This window comes from Mastigoproctus giganteus, chromosome 7, assembly GCF_048544385.1.
Source record: "Mastigoproctus giganteus isolate SK-2022 chromosome 7, ASM4854438v1, whole genome shotgun sequence".
Classification (NCBI taxonomy): Eukaryota; Metazoa; Arthropoda; class Arachnida; order Uropygi; family Thelyphonidae; genus Mastigoproctus; species Mastigoproctus giganteus.
The window spans coordinates 80336731-80346013 of NC_143581.1; positions in this window are offsets into that span (position 1 = coordinate 80336731).

Sequence of the window (9283 nt, forward strand, 5' to 3'; positions counted from 1 at the left end):
CAGTGTCCATTGATTACCACTCTGTCTTCTCTCACTCAACCATCCCTTTGTCCATAGCAGCAATTTGCCTCCAATGCCACACTGCTCCAATTTGTGCAGCAGTCTTCCATGTGCAACAGTATCAAAAGCTTTTCTAAGATCCAGATATATGATATCAAAGTTATTCTTTGCACACAGTTCCTTTGTGACTACATCATAGTATCCAATCAAGTTAGTCTGACAAGACTGCCCCTTAACAAATCCATGCTGTGTCCGAGCTATAACTGAAGTCTTGTATAGATGATCCTGCAATGCTTTTTTAACCAGTGCCTCCATTAATTTCCCTGGAACAGAAGTTAAACTAACAGGTCTGTAATCACCTGTCTCTCTTTGATCCTCCTTTGTGGATTGGGGTCACATTTGCACATCTCAAGTCCATGGGTACCTCCCCTGAGTCCAGGGAAGCTCTCAAATTATGGTTAAGGGTTTGCTTACTTCCTTTTCCGCCGCCTTTAATATAACTGGATAGATTCCATCCACCCCAGGTGCCTATCTTCAAGAATTTCTCCTCCACTTTACTCTCAGTTATCACAAGATTATCTACCTTACTGCCAGAGTTGAATACACCTCTAGCATTCCCCTCCCTGAATATCTCCTTATGTGTGAATGTCGATGCAAAATATTCATTCAGTTTGTTAGCTACCTGAGCAGGATAATCAACAGTTGAACCATCGATATCAAGCGGAACAATCTGATTCATCCCCTTCCTTCTAGAGTTTACATAAGTAAAGAACTCTTTGCTGTTTTTCTTTGCGTCCTTTGCGAAAGATTTCTTGTAATCTGCCTTCGCCTGCCTAACCCCCTTTGTAATTTGGTTACAGACCAGCTTATGTCTATCATAGGCTTCTGTGTCACATGTTAAGTTATATGTATCCCATGCATTTTTTTCTCTGCCACATGTCTAATTAGTTCATCTGACATCCATTTATGCCTAAATCTTTAACAATATTTCTTTGTTGGTATGAAAAGACTAGTGGCTTCCAAGTTTAATTCTTTGAATTCTTCCCATTTTGAATTTGCTGTTGGTAACATTATTAGTTGGTTCCACTGTATAGAATTTAAATACTGTCTCAGACCACCGTAAGCACCTTTACGAAAGCAAAAACCTTTCCCTTTACCCTTGATGGTAGTTACCTCTTTGAGTAAATCCCACTTCAGCACACTGTGATCACTGTCACCTAGTTGTTCCTTTATCTGCAGATTCTTGTTGCATGAAGAATCACTATTGATAATCAGATCAAGAATATTACTCCCTCTAGTTGCCTCCCGAACATGTTGCTGTAGAAAACAATCATCCAATAAATCCACAAAAGCCTTGCTAGTGTGTAAGTGACCAACCCACAAATTCCAATCAATATCTGGGAAATTAAAATCCCCTATTATAAGACACTCTAATTTACTGGCCCACTCTATTTCTCTGCACAATTGCTCATTATGCTCATCAGTTCCATTAGGCCTATAACACACACCTACTCTCATTTTTCTTTTCCCAGTGCTTATGTTACACCAAACAGACTCAATATTGCATTGTCCACCAACACCAATTGGATGCACTTCCTTAGATTTTGTTTCTTATCTAAGGACAACCGCACCCCCCCCCCTCAGTTCTTCCCTGAGCCACAGCACTTCCACTAGTTTGAGTCTTTTGCTTTGCTGCTCTGGTCAGAGTCATGATTTCTATTGAAGTTCAATAAAATTCCAATACAAAATATAACCCTAAATCTATATCCCAATGCAGTTATAACGCTATATATATATATTTCGGTATCGAATATTATCTCTGATTTACATTATATGACTTTCTTATCCCTTGTAAACTTATATGTATTAATTTAGGATATTTATTTAGCGAGGGGAAAGCCAGAGGTGTATTCAACTCTAGCAGTAAGCTAGAGAATCTTGTAATAACTGAGAGTAAAGTGGAGGAGAAATTGTTGAAGGTAAACACAAGAAAGGCACCCGGGGTGGATGGGATCTATCCAGTTATATTAAAGGAGGCAGCAAAGGAAGTAAGCAAACCCTTAGCCATAATTATGAGAGCTTCCTTGGACTCAGGGGAGGTACCCACAGACTGGAGATGTGCAAATGTCACCCCAATTCACAAAGGAGGATCAAAGGCTGACACAAGTAATTATAAACCTGTGAGTTGAACTTCTGTTCCAGGAAAATTAATGGAGGCACTGGTTAAAGAGGCACTGCAGGATCATTTGGACAAGACTTCAGCTATAGCTCGGGCACAGCTTGTTAGTCCATTTGTTAAGGGGAAGTCATGCCTGACCAATTTGATTGGATACTATGATGCAGTCACAAAGGAACTGGATGCAGGGAATAACTTTGATATTATATACTTGGATCTTAGAAAGGCTTTTGATACTGTTGCACATGGAAGACTGCTGCACAAATTGGAGCAGTGTGGCAATGGAGTCAAATTGCTGCTGTGGATAAAGGGGTGGCTGAGGGGGAGAAGACAGAGAGTGGTAATCAATGGACACTGCTCGTTGTGGACTAATGTTATTAGTGGAGTCCCTCAGGGCTCAGTGTTGGGTCCATTATTGTTTTCTGTATTAATAAATGATATTGATGAGGGTATATCAAGCTTAATGTCGAAGTTTACAGACGATACAAAGGTAGGCTGGGTTGTCAAGGACACTACTGACACTATGCTGCTGCAACAGGATCTGGAAAGGTTGAGCAGATGGGCTGAGAGGTGGCAAATGAAGTTTAACATTGACAAATGTAAAGTACTACACATGGGAAACAGCAACCCCAGAGCAACGTATCAACTCTGTGGTACTACACTGACAGTGGCAGAGAATGAAAGGGACCTGGGGGTGGTTGTGCAGGCAGATATGAAGTTCTCTGAGCAGTGCAGACAGGCTGCAAGAGTAGCTCATGGTGTATTGTCAATGATATATAGGAATATTTGTAGCAGGGATAAGGAGGTGATTATTCCCTTGTATAAGGCAATGATCAGGCCAAACATAGAGTACTGTATACAGGTCTGGAGGCCTCATTTCAAGAAGGATGTAGAGCTGCTGGAACAAGTACAGAGAAGGGCAACAAGATTAGTGAATGGAGCAAAGGGGTGCTCTTACGAAGAAAGGCTTAAGTTTTGCAAATTACGGTGTCTGGAGACTAGGCACCAGCGAGGTGATCTGATTGAGGTGTATAAGGCCTTGAATGGTTTGAGCATGCTCAATGCTGATGGGGTTCTTCCTCTTGCTCAGAATAATCACCGGAGCGGGCATAAATTCAAATTGAGGAAAGACAGATGTAGGATAGACATGCGGAAATTTGCCTTTAGCCAGCAGGTGGTTGGTTGGTGGAACAGACTTCCATCCCTTGTCGTGGAAGTTGATAGCCTAAATAAGTTTAAGGCTCAGCTGGACAGGTATTTTGAACGAACAGAGGGGTGAAGTGGAAGTGGTTTTTTTTTGGCTGATGCTGCATAAGCTTGCTTTCTTGCATCAAATGCCTCTACTAATGCTAATGTTACGTTTGTAATAACTAGATCGCTATTTATTTAGTTAAAAAAGTACAATTCAATTGACAATGAAATTTAATAAGATTAATAAATTTTACTGATTAATTGATACTACTATAATCGCTATCTAGTTTTCCGTTAAACCTTACGCTAGCACATGTATCGTATAATGGCGGCAAGTTACAAACGGTTAATCTACGGACACAAGGTATTATTTACTTTCCAAATCATGCTACCTAAATTCAAAATAAACCACGGAGCTTGACTAGGTCTATAAGCTACTTATAGAAAATAATTTAATCTAACAATTAAGTCAATAAAGCGGCTAAGTTTAATTAAAAACTTTCATTCGGGGAAGCTGCAAAACCTGTCCACATGTGGATTTGATACCCTTACCGATATTAAGTAATAACCTACAAAATCTCTATCTAAATTCAATTTAAACTAAATTATTGTTACTAGGAATATAAAGCAACTCTAAAAAAATAAATTAATATGCCAATTTAAGTCAATAAAAAAGCAAAAACTTCTTTATTTGCTGGAGCCGTAAATACTTTGCCTGTTCACATGTACTCTCACACCCACTTGTTCACATGTACAAATCTGCAATCTAGACAAGGTTGCAGTGATAATTGTGACACAGCATGGGTTTGTTTAGCATTAGCTATTTAGCAGAGGCATATGATGCAAGAAAGCAAGCTTATACGGCATCAACCAAAAAAAAAAAAAAACCCTAACCATTTTACTCATCCATTTTTCCAAAATTGTTTGTCTAGTTGTATAGTTAAGGCAAAGTTTTATCTGACCAATTTGATTGGATACTCTGATGTGGTCACAAAGGAACTGGATTAAAAAAATAATTTTGATATAATATACTTGGATTTCAGGAAAGCTTTTGATACTGTTGCATATGGAAGAATACTGTACAAATTGGAGCAGTATGGCATTAAGAGCAATTTGTGCTATGGATAAAGGGATGGTTTGGTGGGAGAAGACAGGCAGTGGTAATCAATGGACACTGCTCTTCATGGACTAATGTTATTAGTGGAAATCTCTAGGGTTCCATGTTGGGCCCAACGTTGTTTTGTATATTTATCAATGATATTGATGAAGGTATATCAGGCTTAATGTCTAACTTTGCAGATGATACAAAGACTGGCAGGGTTTTTAATGACAGTATGTTACAGCAACAGGACCTAGGATCTAATATATACTATTGCAACAGGATCTAAAAGCTGGGCAGATGGTCTGATGTGATAACTTGAAGTTTAACACTGACAAATGCAAAGTACAACATGTGAGTAGAAGTAACCCCAGAGAAACATACCAACTGGACTGTACTACACTCAGGCTGGTAGAGAACGAAAATAACCTGGGGGTCAGTCAGATATGAAGTTTTCTGAGCAGTGCAGACAAGCTGTCACAGCTGCAGAGTGATATATCAAATGTTTGGTTTTACACTCAAGGTAGTGGAGAATGAAAAATCTGTGTGTAATTGTGCAGTCAGTGTGAATTTTTTCTGACAGTGCAGACAGTCTGCAACATTCGCTCATCGTGTCTTGTCAATGATATACAGGAATTTTGCTTGTAGGGACAAGGAGGTGATTATCCAGTTGTTTCCAGTTCTCCAGTGTCCAACCAGTGTGTTGTTGACCTTACAGCATTCACTGTCGACTCTGATCAGTGGTGAGGAGAGGTTGTCTCTTGGGTCGTCTATTGTGGAACCCCATATGTCTGAGTGTGCAGCATATCATCACTTGAGATATCGTTCTTGAATTCTCCATAATATATTGTGATGTTAACTGTCACACAGTGAACTGAACTGCTGTTGCCCATGAAATGCATTGCACTCTTCACTCACTACAAACACCACCTTGCATACTGCTTTTCATTTCTTGGCAGGAGGTCTTGCTCAATGCTGATAGGCCTAATGACTCTGATGAGTATAATAAACAGCTGTATGGAGAAATAGAGTGGGCCAGTAAATCAGAATGTCTTATAATGCCGGTTTTTAACTTTTCAGATATGGACTGGAATTTGTGGATTGATCACTCACACATGTAAGGTTCTTGTGGATTTATTGGATGATTGTTTTCTACCCAGCATGTTCGGGAGGCAACTAGATGGAGTAATACACTTGATCTGATTATCAGTAGTGATTCTTCATGCATTAAGAATCTGCAGATAAAGGAACCACTAGGTGGCTGTGATTACAGTGTGCTGAAATGGGATTTACTCAAAGAGGTAACTACCATCAGGGGTAAAGGGAAGGGTTTTTGCTTTCATAAAGGTGACTACGGTGGTCTGAGACAGTATTTTAATTCTATATGGTGGGACCAACTAATGATATTACCATCAGCAAATTCTAAATGGGAAACATTCAAAGAATTAATCTTGGAAGCTACGAGGCTTTACATACCAACTAAGAAATATTGTTCAAGGTTTAGGCCTAAATGGATGTCAGATGAATTAATGAGACATGTGGCAGAGAAGAAAAATGCATGGGATACATATAAATTAACAGGTGACACAGAAGCCTATGGAAGATATAAGCTGGTCTGTAACCAAATTACAAAGGAGGTTAGGCAGGCAAAGGCAGATTACAAGAAATCTTTGGCCAAGGATGCAAAGAAAAACAGCAAAGAGTTCTTTATTTATGTAAACTCTAGAAAGAAGGGGATGAATCAGATTGGTCCAGTTGATATTGAAGGTTCAATATCAACATTGATGACACTGCTCAGGTAACAATCTAAATGAGTATTTTGCATCTACATTCACACATGAGAAGTTATTCAAGGAGGGGAATGCCAGAGGTGTATTCAACTCTGGCAGTAAGCTAGATAATCTTGTAATAACTGAGAGTAAAGTGGAGGAGAAATTGTTGAAGATAAACACAAGAAAGGCACCTGGGGTGGATGGGATCTATCCAGTTATATTAAAGGAGGCAGAAAGGAAGTAAGCAAACCTTTAACCATAATTATGAGAGCTTCCATGGACTCAGGGGAGGTACCCATGGACTGTAATTGTGAAAATGTGACCCCGATTCAAAAATTAGGATCAAAGGGAGACAGAAGTAATTACAGACCTGTTAGTTTAACTTCTGTTCCAGCGAAATTAATGGAGGCACTGGTTAAAGAAGCACTGCAGGATAATTTAGACTAGACTTCAGTTGTAGCTTGGACACAGCATGGGTTTGTTAAGGGGAAGTCTTGTCTGACCAAGTTGATTGGATACTATGATGTGGTCACAAAGGAACTGGTGCAGGGAATAACTTTGATATCATATATTTGGATGTTAGAAAGCCTTTTGATACTGTTTCGCATATGGAAGACTGCTACACAAATTGGAGCGGTGTGACATTGGAAGCAAATTGCTGCTATGAATAAAGGGATGGTTGAGTGGGAGAAGGCAGAGAGTGGTAATCATTGGACACTGTTCTTCGTGGACTAATGTTATTAGTGGAGTCCCTCAGGGTTCAGTATTGGGTCCATTGTTGTTTTCTGTATTTATAAATGATATTGATTATGGTATATCAAGCTTAATGTCCAAGTTTGCAGACGATATGAAGGTTGGCAGGGTTGTTAAGGATACTAATGACAGTACGCTGCTGCTGCAACAGCATCTAGAAAAGTTGAGCAGATGGGCTGAGAGGTGGCAATTGAAGTTTAACCTTGACAAATGTAAAGTATTACCTATGGGAAGCAGTAATCCCAGAGTAAGGTATCAACAGTGTGGTGCTACACTGACAGTGTGTTAATTGTCTGATGGCACCAGGAGTTTCCCCCATCTCCGCTATTGCTGGTACTGCACTGACAGTGGTAGAGAAGAAAAGGACCTGGGGGTAATTGTGCAGTCAGATATAAAGTTTTCTGAGCAGTGCAGATGGTCTGCAAGAGTAGCTCATGGTGTCTTGTCAATTATATACAGTAAATTTTCTACAGAGATAAGAAGGTGATTACCCCTTTGTATAAGGCAATGGTCAGGCCACACCTTGAGTACTGTATACAGGTCTGGTGGCCTCATTTTAAGAAGGATGTAGAGCTGCCGGAACAAGTACAGAGAAGTGCAACGAGATTAGTGAATGGAACAAGGGGTTGCTCTTACAACGAAAGACTTAAAGTTTTGCCAATTACATAGTCTGGAGACTAGGCACCTGCAAGGTGATCTGATTGAGGTGTATAAGGCCTTGAATGGATTGAGCAAGCTCAATGCTGATGGGATTCTTCCTCTTGCTCAGATCTCCAACCTGAGGGGGGCATAGATTCAAATTGAGAAAAGAGTTGTAGAATAGATGTGCGGAAGTTTGTTTTTGGCCAGTGGGTAGTTGATCGATGGAACAGACTTTGATTTGTTGCTGATGTGGAAGTTAATAGCTTAAATAGATTCAAAGCAGAAGTAGACAAACATTTGGAATGAGTGGATGGGTGAAATGAAGTGGGTTTTTTTTTTTTTTTTTTTTGGCTGATTCTATATAAGCTTTCTTTCTTGCATCATGTGCCAATGTGAATGCTAATTGTGGAACTCCATATGTCTGTGTGTGCATCATGTCATCACTTGGGATATTGTTCTTGAATTCTCCTTATTATATTGTGATGTTAACTGTCACAAAGTGAACTGCTGTTGAGCCTGTGGAATGCATTGCACTCTTCACTCGCTACGAACACCACTTTGCGTATTCCTTTTCAATTCTGTTAGCAGGAGGTGGTTTGTCTTGTTTAGTACCAATCTTTGTACACCTTAACCACAGTGGGCTGTGAGCAACCAATAACATTTATTGTTTCTGATATAGAAGCACCCAATGCACAAGCTCCCACAATCGTGCCCTTTTGAAACTCTGTAATAGCTGCTACTTTATTACTTTGACTTGCACGACCTGCTGCAAAGTACAACTGCCCTATTCAGCTTTTTATACTGCAAGCTGTGCAGTTTAGTCCATTACACATGGGGGGTTGTCATAATTTAATTATCACTGAGTGTATTTTTATAATGATGATCCTTAGAGATATTTGTGATATTTTTTAAAAATTTTCTTGGGTGAATGTAGATGGAACGAATGTGGTTACCTCATCTTCAGGTGTTTATATTGGTCCTGTTGCTCCCTTTTAGTGGGCCGTAATGCTTTTATGATTAAAATATAGTTACTCATAATCAACTGTCATTTGAGGGATGTGTGACTTTAATGATTCAAGTTTACAACGGGCCATGCATGTTCTAATGCTTCCTCTTTCAATATCCTTCCTCGCTATTTTAGTAATGTTGTTTGCTCCTCTCAACTTTTATATAGTTTTGATATTTGAATAGACCATTATTTTTACATTATAGAATTTATTTTATTTTTTTAATTTAATCATGGAAATTATTTTTCAATTCTGAATAGTGACTGTTTTTTTAGCATTCGATAAATAATGGTGAAGTGGTCCTAAATATAAGTTTGTATATCTTAATTTTTAAAAATGATATTTTTAAGATTAAGGAAATTTTTTATGCAAATTTATCCATTTATTGTTACTGGAAAATATATATTATTACGTATTTATTTTTTTAGTGTTCCAGTGCTTGCTTCGGACATGCTCCCACCCTGTTGTTATTGCAGTAGAGAATAGAGAAGACCAGGAAAACCTAGAGAATGAACGAAAGCAAACCACTTTTAATATACAGGAAATAGATCCTCGTCAGATAACATATAAGAGTTATATGCATTTATGGCTTAACTTGTTTGTTGTTTCACCACAAGTGAGTATATTCAGTAAATTTTTTAAT